Raw genomic sequence first — 19,347 nt, forward strand, 5'->3', positions numbered from 1 at the left:
TGTTAACCAATGTCATAAAACAACATGTGTACTACTGTTTCATGAGAAACTATTTGTTCTGTAAGCCTTCACCTGAAGTACAATAAAATATTTTTTAAAAAAAAGAAAACATATTTGAAATGGTAGTGGTAGATAAAGGCACCGTTTGCTTATTCTCCCAAACTCAGCTTTATTCTCCACCAGCAATTATTGGTAATTAAAAGGAGATGTGAAAATAATAATTACTTCTTTTGTTTAAAATTGAGATGGCTGAATAAATCCCCTTTATCTTCTCAAGGCTGCTGAATTTTTTTTTTTTTATTGGTTGATTGATTTATCAAACACTTATATATGATTATTATGTACCAGCTGGAGTTCCTGGGTGGTGCAAACAGTTAAGTGCTCAACACTAGTTGAAAGATTGGACGTTTGAACGCTTGGAAGGCTCCATGGAAAACAGGCCTGGAGATCTGTTTTCAAAAGATCACAGCCTTGAAAACCGTATTGAGTAGTTCTGTGCACATATGGAGTTGCCATGAGTCAAAATCATCTGGAAAACAACTAATCACAGCAACAACGAGAAGTACCAGACACTATTATAGTGCTCTATAAAATAGATAACAATTCTAGGTGCTATTATAGTTGGAATTGACTCCACTGCAACTTTTTTTTTAATAGTCTCCATGTACATATGCTTAAAGTATATTCAAACTGATTACAAAATTTATGCAAGTTCACACAGCATTTAATTGATGGAGCTATGGCTTTAACCTGGGTAGTCTGATCGTGGTGATTGTGCTCTTTAATACTAGTATTTTGGGGAGCAAAGAAAAACAGGCTCTAGGGGTTTCCATTGGTCTGTTTTCATAATAGTCCTTATTTCTTTGGTCAAATAGCAATATGAGAATTATTCTCATTTTAGAGTATTTTATTTTTCAACTGTAATTCCAGTCATTGGAAAAGAATCATGAGTTAATTTTAGGATCTAACTAAGTTTACCATGAGGTGAACTTGAACTCTTCTCAAACCTTTATTTATTACCTGGGCCTAAGCCTCCACTGTGACAAGTAGAAGCAGATCATGTTGCAGACTCCAGATTAATAGAAACTTAGTGTGTCTTAGGCTAGGTTCTCTACAGGAACAAAACTATTGAACTGTATGCATACATATGTGTATATATATATGTAGAGAGAGAGAGAGAGATTTCAAGGAAATGGCTCATGAAGTTGTAGAGGCTGGCAAGTCCCAAATCTCTGGGTCAAGTGTCAGGCTTGAGGCTTTTCCTGACTCATGTGGTTGGAGGAGCTGATGAACTCAAAATTGGCAGGCCAGAGGGCAGGCTTCTGGCTCATGGGGCTTCAGGAGCTAGTGAATCCCAAAATCTGCAGCTCAGGTGGCAAACTACTGGTTCATGTCCCAAGAACCAGAGGTCAGAGGATGATAAGTCAGATGAGAAAGGGTGAGGTTTGCCAGAACATTCATATATATTGGATGCAGGCCACACCCCCAAGGAAATTACCCTTTCAACTGCTCACATCAGATCACAAAATGGAGGATGATTACATAATATTTACCAAACCACCGAGAATCATGGTCTAGTCAAATTGACACATAACCTTAAACATCACAGAGTTGCTGTCCAAAAGTACTAAAAAAAATGAGTATTTCATTTGCTGAATTGCATAGTTATTCCTTTCCCTTTGAAAAAGGCTACAAGGAAGATTCTGAGAATGTATATTTCATAGGTACTTCTGAGGCTGTTGGCTAATTCATTCTGGGATTTAATTCAACTGTCCTGATTTATTGTTTCAAATCAAGTCTCCATTTTATAAACATAGTTTTATTTTGTTGTTTAAATTATCAAATAAGTGGGACCTCAGAAGTTGCCTATCATATAGTCTTACCTGCCACTAAAGAATCCTGCATATCAGACCATTCTGATTGCTGTCCTGGCCCTGCTGTTAACCATGCCCATATTGCCGTAGGTCATTAAACGCCACTATTTGGACCCTAACCTCACAGACTCTTACCATGTCTACTAAAATCAATTTTCAACTGAAGTGTGTTTCAAGACTAACTGTATTGTCATATTAAGGGATTTCTGGCACATCTACTTTATTTCTCCTTCACCTCCATTGATATTGGGTCCTAGATAATCAACCAAACAAACAAATGATAGCGTATTCTGATGATTGTCTAGAAACTGACAAGAAGACGAGATCTCCAAGTACAGATGCAGGGAGATAGAGACAGTAGGATGAATTTATAATCTTTAACTCACCCATATTATATTTGTATCCCCAGATAAGACCCCAAAGATATTGACTTCACCATGACCTTGAGAAATTTATTGATGAGTAAAGTTGTCAGTAAATGCATCTTTGAAAGTATTTTAATGGTTTTGGAAAGCACTTATTTTTATAAGGTGGAAGAAAGCAATGTAGTGTGGTGATTTAGCAAACAAACTGTGAGCCCTAACAGCTTGGTTCATATTCATCACCTCCTAGGTTGGCAAATGTGTAAAAACTCTGTGCCTCTTTATTTTTAAGTTAGGGATGACAACAGTAACTACACAACAGGGTTGGTATTAGTGCTACATGAGTTAACATATACTGCAGCCACCCCATCTTCTGCAATCAGAAGTCCTTACTTGGTTTTACATCCTGAAAATAAGTGGGCATTGCCATTGATTACCACTGGAATACAATTGATCACAGCCCATCACTAATTTGGTTGTTTTACTACTGTGCACTGGGCTCACCTAGAGCCCTGGTTCCTAAAACTAGATGAAATTTTATTTGCTTTAGTCCCAATGAGGCCAGACTACCAGCCACCATTCCCTCCATCTTTATGACATTCATTGCCTATAAACAATACTGGTCCCAATTTCTAGATCAGTCACTAGACAATAAATGCTCGTGAACAGGTGCACTGTCACTGATAATCACAGAAAGTACTTGAATTCTACAATATTCCTACTTTTAGAATTGTACCACTAATGCCAGTTTCAAAAATTCTAGGCTGAAGCTTTTTTTTTTTTTTTTTTTTGTAGCATCTGAATAGGTGTACTGGACCACATGCCCCTTTTCTAAATGTCAGGGTAGATGATTAAGCAAATGTCTATCTTTATTCAGCTTCTATAGTGAGAGATAAGTTCTTCTTTCTATCACATATTAAGGTGGCAAATTAGAAGTTTTAGGTGATTGTACATCAATAAAATGGTACATGTCTGTTTTACAGGTGGTTCATACAGCTAATAGTATTACTAGAGTAACTGTCTGATTATATTTTATCTTCTCTGGTTCATCAACCTATGACAGGAAATTTGTTAGTTAAGCTAAAATAAATATTTCAATCAAATTGGCAATTAGAGATCCTTGTGAAATTGGCTACTGTAACTCCACCCACAAGTGGCAAATCCTGGACTATGGTGAAATCTTAGTGTAAATGTTTGTTTAGTGAGATGGTTTTCTAACCATCAAACAATTTCCTTCTTTTGTATATCCCTAAACTCAATAGGCAATGTCCTCTCAAACTACTTAGGGGACCATAGAGATATATAATTGTTTATAAGAGAGCAGATATGTGCAAAGTGTAGAGCAGAATATACCAAATAATAATCCAATAAATTCATATTAATAAAAAAGTTGTGAATTATTTATATTGCATTTCTCTTGTGAGCTGAAAGATGCTGTTATTTTCCAGCTTGAGAATAATTTGTTTTCATTTTAATAGTATATATGTGTATTTTGAAGTCAAAAATTTCAAAGTTTAAATGAATTTTCCAGATGTTTTCAGCTGTGCATGTGTGCATTGTTGTACAACAGATGTGTTCTTGGAAAGGGCTGTATTCAAATTTGAGGATATTCCAAAACATTGTTAATGGTGAATAGATAGTAGTGTATTTTAATTTAAGAACAGTTTTGTACAGAAAATTGCTGTCTCCTGATTCATGTTATCAGTAATTTATAATTTTGTAACTTCTAAAAATCAGTCATACTTATTCTTTCTTTTGTATTTCATCTCATCTCAGTATACAGCTCATGTAAAACATCCATGATGTCTGTTAGTTACTATTTATATATTTGTAGATGATGCTTTATGGGATATTCTCAAATGCAAATTTATTAGATTAATAGCATAAATTTAATAATATAAAATTTGTCAAAAAACAAATACACATATATATGTAAATGATATGTGTGTAGCAAAAACTCTAGACAATGATAGATAAATTGATAGATAGATAGATAGATGATAGAGATATATTCTATTTGAAAATATTTTTCCTTCTGCTCTGTGCTGTGTGGGAACACACAAATGAAACAACTTTTACAATCTAAAAATACAAACAGTAAGAATGATATAGAGAGAATACTAAAGATGAGAGTGTCAGGAAAGACTTGCTGAAGGAAAGGACAGCTACACCTTGAACGATAAATAGGAATTGGCCACATTAAAGAAAAAATGGAACAGGGACTATTCTGAGTAGTCTTTGAAAAAGAACAAAGGCCAGAAAAAGCAAACATGTTTGGAACACACCATGTTGTTTGGAAGTGTTCTAGTTTCATGTAATAGTTTATGTATCATGGAGTGAAGACAAAAGCTTCTTTTCCGTTGCACCTTAAAAAATATTAATTTTAAATTAAACTACTTGTATCATAGTTATTTCAATGATGTTTTATAAATTTTTGAATATACCCCTATTCTTTTCCATTGTGTATGTTCATAAACCTTAAAAGTTGATGGGACAGATCATTATTCCAAGCTTACAGAAAGGCAAGAAAAAAGTAAATAGAAATTCACTATAAATCTCCTAACAGTTTGACTAAGCACTCTAAGAGAACAACATAGATAGTCAAGAAGACATTTGCAAACTTTACTATTATTTTTTAAAAAGTCTTTCAAAAACAAACAAAAAACCCAGCAACATGTTGATATGAAATAATTTTGCATTTAAAAAAGGACAAAAATACAAAAAAATCTGCAGCATATAAAGAAACATAATTTATCTTGACAAGACATCATTATTTGTTAAGATAAATTAATAAACAACACCTTTGGGTGCAGCTAATCTATTCAATTGTTGTCAACGTTGATTAGAATATCTGTCTAAACTGTAATAAAACTGTGAATGTATTAATATATAATAGTGTCTTTTGTTTATTTAACGTGAAGAAATTACCACTTATTCATTCCACCAATCTTGATTCCCCATGAGTGATTCTGCCTTTTGCTTACAGTATTCAAATGAACAAGTCCATTAGTCACATTTTATTGTTGCCCAAAGCTATTATTTACTCTGAGTTAGAGATACTCTGGTGATTTAAATAGGTAACATGCAACCGCACTAATCAGGTTTGTTCAAGAGATGTATGATTAGTAATATCAGAAAAAGAAAAGTATCAGAAGTGAAGACAACATAAATTGGATCTTAGTGTACTGTATTGACTAACTGCAACAATATCCAATTTAAATGTTCCATGCATATTTTTCTACTTAATATTACAAATAATGTTTCTTATTTGTTAAAACTGGTTTTATTGGAACTCATTTTTTACAAATCAATCGATCAAACCAACCGAGTTTCTAGATTGTTAATTGTATGAATAAGGTTTTAACACTGATTTTTTATAGTTTTTTGTCGTTGTTGTTGAGAATATACACAGCAAAACAAACACCAATTCAACAGTTTCCATCATGTACAATTCCATGATATTGATTACATTTTTCAAGTCAGGCAACCATTCTTACCTGTCTTTTCTGAGTTGTTCCTCCCCCATTAACATAAACTCACTGCCCCCTACGTCTCCTATCTATTCCTTCGAGTTGCTCTTTTCAGTCTGATCCCATATAGATAGGTCTTAAAAGAGCATAATGCTCAAGGCAGCCATTCTTTACTAGGTAAGTTAAACTATAGTTTTAAGAGGACTTCAGGGGATATGTTTGGTTAAGATTTAAGGATGAGCCCTGGTGGTACAGTGGTTAAGGGCCTGGCTGCTAAACAAAATGTTGGCAGTTTGAATTCACCAGCTGCTCTTTGGAAGCTCTATGGGGCAGTTCTACCCTGTCCTACAGGTTCACTATCACTTGGAATCCATGACAACAGGGTTTTTGTGTTTTTTTTGCCATAAGACCAGAAGAACTGGATGGTGCCCTGTTACCGTTACTGAACATTTTGATCAAAGTTTTTATAGAAGAATCCTGATAAAAGGTGAAAAATGCAGAGCAAAATGTCAAATTCTCATGGAATCTAGACTTTCTGCAGTCATGGAGGCTGGACAAACCCTGAAACTATTGCCGTGAGACAATCCTTAAACTTTAAAGCTTTAACATTGATTTTAGAAGTACTTTTTTTCCTTATTTTCTAACAAGTTGTGGCTTTTTTGTAATTACTTCTTTCATTTATCACTTTGTTACTGTTAGTTTTTTTTTTTCCCCTGTACACTATTTTCATTTTTATTAAACAATTATATCTACTATGACTAAATTTATTTGCTCATATGATTTTTTCATGGATAGTTTTAAAATTCAGAATTGTCTAATTTGTTTTTGCAGATTTTGGATTTACATATTATGATTCCTTCATACATTCCATATAATGGCAATGTATTTCTTTCATACCATTGCTGTGAAGAGTTTTAAATATCATTTGTTTGCAAGTTGTTTTTTTTTTTAATGATGTATTGGAATGGTTATTAACACAGAAGGTAACATGCTAAGAGGAGCTAAAATCTTTATTTGCTTATATAGTAAGATTCTTCAGGTCTGTTACCTCCTGTGCTTTCATAAAACTTGCATTGTCATTAAAATGCTTTTAATATTTTTGAGGAAAGTGGTCAAATTAAACCTATATTTTAAAAAATTATTGATATGCAGGATCTTAAATCTTTAAGTACTTAGTTACTTAAGACATACCATGGCTTATATCATGAGAATAGGTATATGGGTCCTTTAAATCCCAGACTGCATTATGTGATCTATGTTCATTTGATTTTTGCCTAATATTATTAGAAGCACGTACGTGTACAAAAGTCATGCTACCAACCCAGGTAAAGAATCATCTACAAAATACACAATGGTTGTGAATGTGAGAAGATCTGCAGTGAAATCATTATGTTTTATGTATCTTTTTCTCTATAAGCTATAGTTCCAGTGCCCCAAAACTTGTGATATGAACATGCTGCTCGTAGGAATGAAAATGAAGTAGTACTTTTTGATTAGTATCAAGATCCTTATCATATGCTGTTATTACTTGCTCACAGGGGAATTTTCACATTGGTCTGGAGAGAAAATTCTGTATTGAAAAGAGATTAACTATACAAGTCTGTTATCTTTAAAATGGAACAAAAGATGAATACCACAATGAACTATAACAAGTGTTATCTTCTGAAGCTGGATTGGTATGAACACATTTGTAGTGAAATTTTAACTGTGTAAAGTAAACGTACTTTGCCAGTGATTATTACTGTTTCCATCTGCTGGGTTTTAAGTTTAAAGATAGTACAATGACTTAGTGTTCATTTTTGTGTTTAGTCTTGTTTTACTTTTCTTAGTATTAGCAATGGATTTCTCTCTCTCACGCACACAACTTATACACACACACATACACTTTTGTCAGTATGACTCATTTGTGATTTAACTTGCTTAGTTTTGCTTTGCAGTCTTGAGAAAATTTAGGAATGTTTGAAAGAATGTATAGATAGGTATACGATATGTCATTAGTTTATATATATCACATTAAAACCATAACTTGAATAACCAAAGTCTTAAATGATATTTAATTCTAATAATAAGCTTAATAACATCATTGATTTCTATAGGTTACACTCATTTCATCTTGGTTTCAACTGCATTTTCACTTTATTCTCTGAGCTGCATTCTTATTTGTTGTATTTTGTTTTCTAAATCAGTACCTAAATGGAATACAAGAGCACCTACAGCAAGCATACTATGTAGAATTGCACTAGGTTTTGGAAATAATCAAGGCATGAATTACCCTACACATGGAAGGCTCTATGGCCATTCTAGACCCAAAAACCAATCAGAAAACCCAATATACATACCATCCCCTTCCCCACATATTTTGATTTTTAAAATACCACCTAAGAATATATTAACAAAATATTATTTCACTGTAAGTACTGCATATACAAGAAGTATACTTTAATGTCATACTCTTTATGAAAGATCAAATGCACTGAAGGAAAAGGAATACAGAAGCACAATATCAGGCTGAAAGCTACAGTATGAGATAAGATTGCCAATTAAATATTTCAAGATTCTCAAGAGAAAAATAGTAGAGTGTCTTGCAGAATGCCCAAGCTTGAAATATGTTCATCACGTCTTTTATTTACTCTGTGTTGTTGAAGCAGTCACTTCACTGAAACTCCGAACATTGAAATTTTCAATTAAATATTCATCAGGGGTCTCTTAATAAAATTATATTATGTTGAATAAAATTTTAAAGCATAATGACATGATAGCTTGCCTCAATCTGGGACCTTCAGAGCTCAGCCTTCTAGTAAGAATGTACCTTTGTGGGTCATTACTCAACCCCCATCAGAGCTGACAAAAGGCAGTGGAGGGAGCCTCATATAATCATGGTTCCATTACTCCTCCATCTGCATCCACACCACCATCAGTGGTGCTAACAGGATTTGCCTGCAAGCCCTGCATGGTCCAGTGCCGCTGTTATTTCTGAATAACTGAAAAGGGGTTCCACTGAGTTATAAGAGATAAAATCTCCTCTCCTTCTTAATCAATACTCTGCCAGAAACTCAGGTCCTTGCCACACAAAGATTATACAGGATAAACCTAACATGTAAGCCATTCCTGTTTTCTTAAGTTGTCACAAGAACCCCAAGATCCTACCTTCATTCTGTATCATCAAGTTTCTCATCCTTATACTGCCCTGTGAATTCTCTATCCTTTACCAATCTCACACTCCATCCCACTGTCAAAACCCTTCTGCTGTGCCCTCTTGAATATACAGTTAGTCGTTAACAACACCTCCTACTTCGAATTTTTTCTCTGACCCTTCCATTCTTTTCCTTGCCCTGAGTTTAATTTAATAGCACCCTAAGAACATTCTTAAAGTGATTTATTCTCCTGCATCTTATTTACCAGAGGCTGGATATTCAGTAGGTGGCTTCATCCGGACTCCAGAATACCATTCTGATTTCCTCTTAAGTTCTATTCTCATGTCTGTTTATATGCATCTCCTTCAAAATTTAATCCTGTACACTGGCTTTAAGTATCGAAGCTGAAGACTTCTAAATTTTTATCTTCATCCCCAATATTTCCTTGAATCTCAGCCCCATATATTCAACTGCTTCCTCAACAATTCGCTCCACAGAGATACCCAATTAATTTGTCCGAAGTCAAAATATTGATTTCTCTGCTCCCAAACTTGTCTGTTTTCCAAACTCAGAAAACAAACTCATTGCCGTCGAGTCGATTCTGCCTCATAGTGACCCTATAGGACAGATTAGAACTGCCCCATAAGGTTTCCAAAGAGCAGCTGGTGGATTCGAACTGCCGACCTTTTGGTTAGCAGCCGAATGCTTAACCACTGTGCCACCAGGGCTCCTGTCTACTCTCCAGTATTACCCATTTATTTTCATTCACATTTTCACTTGCTATAAGACATCCTCAACTCTTCTCTTTCTCTCATATTACCCATCAAGACATCAGGAAATTCTGTTGGTGCTAGATTTAAATATATCCATAATCTGTTATTTTGTGGGGTTTAGATAAAAAATCCATTGTATCTTTTCCTTATAGTGTCACAGCTTTGAAAAAAAAAAAAACTCTACTACATAAAACCAAACCAAACCTGTTGCCATCAAGTCAATTCCCACTCACAGCGACTCTGTAGGACAGAGTAGAACTGCCCCGTAGAGTTTCCAAGGAGCACCTAGTGGATTTGAACTACCAGGCTTTTGGTTAGCAGCCCTAGCTTTTAACCACTATGCCACCAGGGTTTCCCTCTACTGCATAGGTTTTGTAAATAAGATTCCCTGGCATACATACTTCATGATAATAATGCAATAATTTTTATAGAGAGGTGTCAATTGCATAGAATACACAGGGCAAATATCTTAAAAGCAGTAAATGAAAGATATACCAACTTGTAGAAATAATAAGTCACTCTTAAAACTTATTTTAAGAATTCAATAATTTAACAAAAGGATCCCTGGTGGCACAAATGGTTAAGTGCTTGGCTGTTAACCAAAAGGTTGCCAGTTCAAACACACCTAGTGGAACTGTGGGGGATAGAACTGACAATCTGCTTCCAGAAAGATTACAGCCAAGAAAACCCTATAGGGAAGTTCTACTCTGTCACATTGGGTCATTATGAATTGAAAATGACTTGTTGGCACACCCAACAACAAGAGAAAATAACATAATTTTACAAATTAATATTTTAGCACATTTACAAGTATTAAAAGTTTATTAAAGACAGAGTAGAATTTTCATACTCATAATATCATAATATCATAGATATAATATCATAATAATAACTTTTCTCTTAATTCCCAGAGCATCATACAAAGAGTGTATGTTAAGTGAAGGCCTCCCTTTTTTCCCTTCCCAATGTTTCTCAAATGGGAATCATCGATATTCAGGGGAGGACAAATCTCTACTACCTAATTGATTCCAGGCAACTTAGCAGCCTTGAACCCAGGGGAACTATCAACAGTATTTACAATCATTTTCACAACCCCAAAATGTCCTTGAAGATTTCCAAAATCCTCCAAAGAAGAGCAGCACTATCTGACTAACTCAGCAACTAGTGTACGTCTCTATCAATATAATGGTAACCAGAATCCACCAAGACTTTATACACTGTAAAATATAGTAAACAAGCTAATGTATGGGGGGCCAATGGGTTTGTTGTAAAGTGTTATAAAAATATAAAGCATTGTTCTTCATTATGAAACACCTATCACCTCATTTTTTCTGTTTATCAGATTATCCAGTTTGTTCTTAGAGCTTCTACATAGGAAATACAGTGAGACATGAGTATGCTAAAATCAGAAAGGTTACAGTCTTTACTTGTTTTCTAATTTGACAGACAGAAGAAATACTTTTGCATTGCAAGACGGTGGGCAGTGAGTCAGAACAATTCCTCTTCCATTAAAAAGCAAACATTGAGTATACCATTCTTGCTTGTGCTGACTCCTATGGACAAAAATAAGCAAAAGAGAGACACATTTGCCACACTGAGCCTTCAATATAAAGAGAGCTAGAAATAATTACATTAGCAATAACAATGTAGTGTTAAAAGTGTTACTATATAGAGAAAGTGTAGGTAGATACATACTCAGAAGGTTTCCTAGCATGCTTATTGATAGCTTAATAATGTGTAGAAATTAACTAGGTGAGGGCATGGGTTGTTGTTGTTGTTAGGTGCCATTGAGTCAGTTCCGACTCAGCGACACAATGTGCTACAGAACGAAACACTGCCCGGTCCTGAGCCATACTCACAATCGGCATTATTCTTGATCCCATTGTTGCAGCCACTGTGTCAATCCATTCCATTGAGGGTCATCTTCTTTTTCACTGACCATGTACTGTAACAAGAATGATATCCTTCTCCAGGGACTGATCCCTCCTGACAACATGTCCAAAGTATGTAAGACGTAGTCTCACCATCCTTGCTTCTAAGGATCATTCTGGTTGTACCTCTGCCAAGATAGATTTGTTGTTTCTTTTGGCAGTCCACGTTATATTCAATATTCTTCACCAACACCACAATTCAAAGGCGTCAGTTCTTCTTCAGTCTTCCTCATTTATTGTCCAGCTTTCGCATGCATATGATGCAATTGAAAATACCATGCCTTTGGTCAGGTGCACCTTAGTCTTCAAAGTGACATCTTTGCTTTTCAACATTTTATTTTTTTTTTAAATTTTTTTTGTTGTACTTTAGATGAAGGTTTACAGAACAAATAGTTTCTTACTAAACAGTCAGTACACATATTGTTTTATGACATTGGTTAACAAACCTATGACATGTCAACACTCTCCCTTCAAGACCTTGAGACCTTTATTTTGGTGCAAATATACCTAGCCAAAGTTATACCCTATGGAAAGTTTCTGCATGTACAGTTCAGTGACATTGACTACATTCTTCCAGTTGTGCTGCTATTCTCACTATCATTTTCCAGATTATTCCATCACCATTATCTTCAACTCACTGTCCCCTAAGCTTCCCATCAAACCATTTGAGTTGCTGTTGTCAATTTGATCTCATACAGATAATTCTTTTTCTTTTTTTGTGTACCTTTGATGAAGGTTTGCAGAACAAATAGTTTCTCATTAAACAGTCAGTACACATATTGCCCTATGACAGTGGTTAACAACCCCATGACATGTCAACACTGTCCCTTCTCAAACTTGGGTTCCCTATCACCAGGTTTCCTGTCCCCTCCTGCCTTCTAGTCTTTGTCCCTGGACTGCTGTGCCTCATAAGTCTCATTTTGTTTTATGAAGCTGTCCAATCCCCTGCTGAATGGTGAACTTCGGGAGTGACTTCACCACTGAGCTAAAAGGGTGTCTGGGGGCCATACTCTTGGGGTTTCTCCAGTCTGTCAGGCCAGTAAATCTGGTCTTTTTTTTGTGAGTTAGAATTTTGTTCTACATCCTTTTCCAGCTCTGTCCAGGACCCTCTGTTGTGATCCCGGTCAGAGCAGTCAGTGGTGGTAGCTGGGCACCATATACCTGTACTGGACTCAGTCTGGTGGAGGCCATGGTAGCTGTGGTCCATTAGTCCTTTGGACTAATCTTTTCCTTGTATCTTGTTCTCTTCATTCTCCCTCGCTCCCGAAGGGGTGAGACAAGTGGAGTATCATAGATAGCTGCTCACAGGCTTTTAAGACCCCAGACACTCACCAAGGTAGAATGTAGAACATTGTCTTTACAAACTGTGTTATACCAGTTGAGCTAGATGTTCCCTAAGACCATGGTCCCCACAGCCCTCCGCCCAGCAATTCAGTCCCTCAGAGAGTTTGGAAGTGTCTATGGAGCTTCCATGACCTTTCTTTGTACAAGTTGTGCTGTCTTACCCATTGATGTGTACTGTCTCCCCCTTCACCAAACTTACCACTTATCTGTTTAGTTCCCGCCAATTCCTCCCATCCCTCATAACCAACAAAGATTGTTTCTTTTTGTGTGTAAATTTTTACATGAGTTGTATAGTAGAGGTCTCATACAATATTTGTCTGTTTGTGATTGACTTATTTCAGTCAGCATAATGTCCTCCAGTTTCACCCATGTTGTGAGATGCTTCACAGATTCATCATTGTTCTTTATCGTTGCATAGTACTCCACTGTGTGTATGTACCATAGTTTCTTTATCCAATCATCTGTTGATGAGCGTCTAGGTTGTTTCCATCTTTTTGCTATTGTTAACAGTGCTTCAGTGAATATGAGGGTGCATATGTCTATTAGTGTGAAGGCTCTTATTTCTCTACGATACATTCCTAGGAGTAGGATTGCATTTTGTAGTGCTTTTTTTTTGTGGTTCTGACATTTTCTTTGTTCTTCTTACTCTTCTGTGCTGAGTTCCTTTTGTTTGTGTATTTTTTTTTCATTTCTTTGGTACGTGTATGTTTTGTTTTTACTGAGACTTTATGTTTTTCTTCTTTATTTTCATGAGTAGGTTTGTTAACTTTCTTTGTGGTTACCTTGAAATTTACCCTTATCTTCCTAGATTTGTACCAGTCTATTATTACTTGGTATCACTTGCCTTCCTCTCCATTAGAAGGTTCTATACCTACAGCATTTATTCCCTCTTTTATTGTTCTGATGCTGTTGTCATTTACAGATTAACCTCTCTGGTTCCCTGTTGTAATACTTTTGGTTCTGTGTAGTCTTTAAGAGTTCATTTCCTAGGTTGGTATCTGGCTAGTACAATCCTGTGTCCTATATTCAGCCTGTGGTCTGATATTGTTTGTTCTCAGATCAAAGGACTTCCTTTAATAAGTCTTGTAAGTTCAGTTTGGTTTTTACATAGTCCCTTAATTTCTGTTTATCTGGCAATGACCTAATTTCACCATCATATTTGAATGAGAGTTTGCAGGATACATTATTCTTGGCTGGCAATTTTTTTCTTTCAAGGATTTATGTATGTCATACCATTGCCTTCTTGTCTGCATGGTTTCTGCTGAATAATCCGAGCTCAGACTTTTTGTTTCTCCTCTGTATGTGACTTTTTGTTTTTCTTGAGCTGCTCTCAGGACTCTTTGTCTTTGGTTTTACCAAGTGTGATTATGGTGTGCCTTGGTGATTTTCTTTTGGAGTCTATCCTATATGGGGTTCATTGAGCTTCTTGGTCAGCTTTTTATCTTTCATGATATTGGGGAAGTTTTCTGTCAGCAGTTCTTCAGTGATCCTCTCTGTGTTTTCTGTTTTCTCCCCCTGTTCTGGAACTCCGATCACTCCCAGATTTTTGCTTTTGATTGTATCCTACATAATTCTCAGGGTTTCTTCATTATTTTTTTTTCTGATTTGTCCACAAACAGAGTTGTATCCAAGTGTATTTCTTCAGTTTCTTTGAACCTATCTTCCATCATTTCAAACCTGCTCCTCAGCCATTCTATGACACTGTTGATTTCTGAAATCTTGTTGTTTATCTTTTGGATTTCTAATTGTTGTTTTTGTATGATTTCTACTTGTGAATTTATTTTAGCATTTTGTTCCTGTATTATTTTCTTAAATTCTTCCATTTTTTTGTCTGTATTTTCCATGAATTTGTTTGCCTTTTCCATGAATTTGTCTATTTTTTCCTCATTTTTGTCTGTTTTTTTGCTTCAATTCTTGGATAATTCTGACTATTAGAGATTTGAATTCCCTATCAGTTAGGTATTTTCTTCTACTAGAAGGTCATCTGGTGTTTTATTTGAATGCCTATTGGAACCATCATGTCTTGTTTTTGTAAATGTTTTGATATTGTCTGCTGTCTTCGGGGCATTCAGTGGTTATTTTCCTTGTTTATTGACTGTAGATTTGTTTGTTTCATCCTGCTTTTTTGTTTTATTTGGTTATGTCTGAGCAGGCAGGCTGCGTGTTCTTTGTTGTTTGCTCATCTGTGGGCATGATATTTTTCGCCCCCTTCTCCAATGGGCAAGGTCAGTCACTCAGGTATGGTACAGCAGGGCAGGTCTAGCTGAAGAGGAGTTTCTGGGATAGGTTTTTGTGGCATGTACCGGGGCTGCCAGTAAGAACCGGGAATCAGTGCAAGGCACGTTCCAGTAAGCCGTGTCTGTGTTCCTTGGGAGTGTGATGTTCAGCGCATGGTGCAGTTAGGCAGGAAGAAGTGGGTTGATTGTGATGTGTGGAGCTAAGATGGGTATGGGAAAGATGAGAGAGAGGAGAGAGGAACAGAAGCCAAAAACATATACACAAACAAAAAAGAGTGCTAAGCGAGCTTGCTATTGGAGTGGAGAGATGAGATACCGAGAAATGGGGAAAAAGAAAAAAAAAGGGTAAAATTAAAAAAATGAATAAATCGAGAAACTGGAAATGAAGAAAGACCAAAAGGAAATAAGACAGAGAAGAAAACTAAACAGAGAAATGAAAAAAAAAAAAAGCAACCCCCCCCCAAAATAGAAAAAAAAAAAAAAACAGAAAAAAAGAAATGTCCCCATGGATGTCCCTGTGTGTCTGTGCAGAGTAAGGGACTAGTTTCCAAGCCAGGTGGTACTGCCTGGCTAGAAGGGGCTCCAGTTGTGGATACCAGCTGAGAAAAGAAAAAGAAAACAAACAAACAAATCAAAACAGAATAAATCAGAGTAAACAAACACACAAACAAAAAAGCCCCAGGGGTCCCACCAGCGTGGTGACACGGGCTGGGAAGCAGTTTCACAGTCAGTGGTGTTTTGCAGCCTTTCAGGAAGAAGCAAAGATGGCGCACGGAGCCAGGTATTTGAGAGAAAGGAGGAGGAGGTGGTGAGAGGTAAGGAAGAAATCTAAAGAAGCGGAAAAAAGCAACGCCAGCAGCCAACAAATGACACTCAGGGAGCTGGCCAGTGCTGGCAGGTGGAATCCAAGCGGCACTGTGTGGAAGCTGGTGCTTCCCGGCCAATAGACTGTGGCTGCAGAAATCAGAGGCAGCTAAGTGGGAGTGAAGAAGGGTGGGGGGTGGGAAAGCCTATATTGTGGGTTACTGGTTTTTCTGTCTCCTGCTGGAAGCTACATGAAGCTGCTTTCTCACACCTCCTGTTCGCTGATCTCCGATAGGAGTCCAAGATGGCAGATCCGTGCTGCGGTAGCTGATAGGGGACCTCTGCATGTATCTCTCCTCGTGCTCTGTTCTTGGTCAGTTTCTTATTCCATTCGGTGCTTGGCTGAGTTCTTTATCTCTTCATTTGATGCTTAGGGTTTCAGAATTGACGTGAGACTCTGTTTGACTTATTTTTTCTGATCTTTGCTGTGGAGGGACAGAGTGGTGCTTCTGACTATAGTGCCATGTTGTCCAGAAGTGCCAGTTTTTAACACCTTAAAGAGGTCGTTTGCAGCAGATTTGCCCAATGCAGTGTGTCTTTTGATTTCCTGACTACTGCTTCCATGGATCTTGATTGTGGATCCAAGTAAAATGAAATCCTTGACAACTTCAATCTTCTCCATTTATCATGATATTGCTTATTGGTCCAGTTGTGAAGATATTTGTTTTCTTTACATTGAGGTGTAATCCATCCTGAAGACTGTGGTCTTTGATCTTCATCAGAAAGTGCTTCAAATCCTCTTCACTTTCAGCAAGCAATGTTGTGTCATCTGCACATCACAGGTTGTTAATGAGTCTTCCTCCAATCCTGATGCCCTTCATGTAGTCAAGTCTTCTTCATATAGTCCAACTCCTCGAATTATTTGCTCAGCATATAGCTTGAATAGGTATGGTGAAAGGATACAACCCTGATGCACACCTTTCCGGACTTTAAACCACACAGTATCCTGTTGTTCTTTCCGAACAACTTCCTCTTGATCTATGTACAGGTTTCTCATGAGCACAATTAAGGGTTCTGGAATTCCCATTCTTCGCAATGTTATCCATAACTCGTTATGATCCACACGGTCGAATGCCTTTGCATAGTCAATAAAACAGGTAAGAATTTTCTGGTATTCTCTGCTTTCAGCCAGGATCCAACTGACATCAGCAATGATATTCCCTGGTTCTATGTCCTCTTCTGAATCTGGCTTGGATTTCTGGCAGTTCCCTGTCAATATACTGCTGAAGCCACTTTTGAATGATCTTCAGCGAAATTTTACTTGCATGTGATATTAATGATGTTGTTCAATAATTTCCACATTCGGTTGGATCACCTTTGTTGGGAATAAGCACAAATATGGATCTCTTCCAATCGGTTGGCCAGGTAGCTGTCTTCCAAATTTCTTGGTATAGACTAGTGAGCACTTCTAGTGCTGCATCTGTTTGTTGAAACATCTCAATTGATATTCCGTCAATTCCTGGAGCCTTGTTTCTCGCCAATGCCTTCAATGTAGCTTAGATGAGGAGGGGATGGGTAACAGAGAACAATTCTTACTAAAATGGAGAGAATATGCCATATCCCAGAGGTTAAAGAATAGTTCTCATTTAGCATATGCTAAGTAATAACTAAATTTCTTGCTGTGTAATTAAAATGAGATCTAAAACCATACCTGTTGCCAATGAGTCAATTCCAAATCATAACAACCCTATAGGACAGAGGAGAACTGCTCCATAGGGTTTCCAAGGAGCAGCTGGTGGATTCGAACTGCCAACTTTTGGTTAGCAGTTAAGCTCTTAACAACTGTGCCACCAGGCCTTATATATATATATATATATATAATATGTCATGTATATATAATACATATAAATGAATTAAATAATCTATTCTCCATAATGAGATTTTTTAAACCTCTACTATCAATTAAACCAGACAGGATGGACCTTGAACTGGATAAATATGTTTTAAAATAAATGTGCTATTTCTGTTAATGATATTAACTATTGCTGCAATAATTTAAACTGTAAACATCTTCCCATCACTGCCTTGGAAAACAAAACAAAAAAGATAATTTGTATTCTAGACCTGCAAAACTAATGATGATTTGTGTAATTTTAACAGGTATCTATAGGTTTACGACAAATTCATAATGCTATGTATCTAACATTACAATATTACACAGAATAGATCATAAAAGTCCCCTGTGCTATACCTATTCATTTCTCTCCCCTCCTCCCAAGACACTGACAACCACAGAATGTTTTATTGTCTCCATAGTTTTGCCTTTTTCAGAATGTCATATTGTTGGAATCATAAAGTATATAGCCTCTTAAGACTAGCTTATTTGTCATAGCAATATGCATTTAAGTTTCTTCTATGTCTTTTTGCGACTTCGTAACTTATTTCCTTATATGACCAAATAATTTTCAACTGTATGAATGTACTACAGTTAGTTTATCTATTCTCCCATTGAAGCACATCTTGGTTGCTTCCTATTTATGCCAATTATAAATATAATTGGTATGAACATTTATGTGAAAATTTTTGCCTGGTCATAAGTTTTCAGCTCATTTAAGTGAGTATCTAAAAGTGCAATTTCTGGATCATATGGTAAGAGTATGTTTAACTCTGTAGAAAACTGGAAAACTGCCTCTCAAAGTGACTGTACCATTTTGCATTCCCTCCAGTACTGAATGAGAGTCCTTCTTGCTCCTCATTCTTGACAGCATTTGATATCTTTGCCAAAGATATGTTCATTATATATACGTGTGTGTGTCTATCTCTGGGGTCTCCATTCTGTTCGAAACAAATGTCATCCAATGGAATTTGCAAATCACCTACAATATCATCATTATAACATGCTAGCAAAATTTTGCTGAAGATAATTCAAAAATGACTGCAGCCATACATGAGTCAGCAGCCTGTGCCTGACATGCAGATTTTGGGATTTGCCAGCTCCTGCAGCCCTGTGAGCCAGCAACCTGCCATTTGACCTGTTGATTTTGGCTTTGTCAGCACCTGCATCCACATGAGCCAGGAGAAGCCTGCAGCTTGACACCTGACCCAGGGATTTGGGATTTGCCTCCACAACTGTGTGAGCCATCTCCTTGAAATAAATCTCTCTCTCTGTATATATATACATATATACAAATACACACACTTCATTGATTTTGCTCCTCTAGAGAATTTAGCCTAAGACATCAAAAAAAAACAGCATGCATGAAACATTGGGAAATCTATTGCAAAATATCTCTTTAAAGTGTTAAAAAACAAAGATGTCACTTTGATGACTAAGGTATGCCTAAAATTTCAACAGCCATATATACATATGAAAGCTGGACAATGACAAAGGCAGACCTAAGGAGAACTGACACTTCTG

Source organism: Trichechus manatus, unplaced genomic scaffold (genome assembly GCF_000243295.1).
Source record: "Trichechus manatus latirostris isolate Lorelei unplaced genomic scaffold, TriManLat1.0 scaffold00144, whole genome shotgun sequence".
Taxonomy (NCBI): domain Eukaryota; kingdom Metazoa; phylum Chordata; class Mammalia; order Sirenia; family Trichechidae; genus Trichechus; species Trichechus manatus.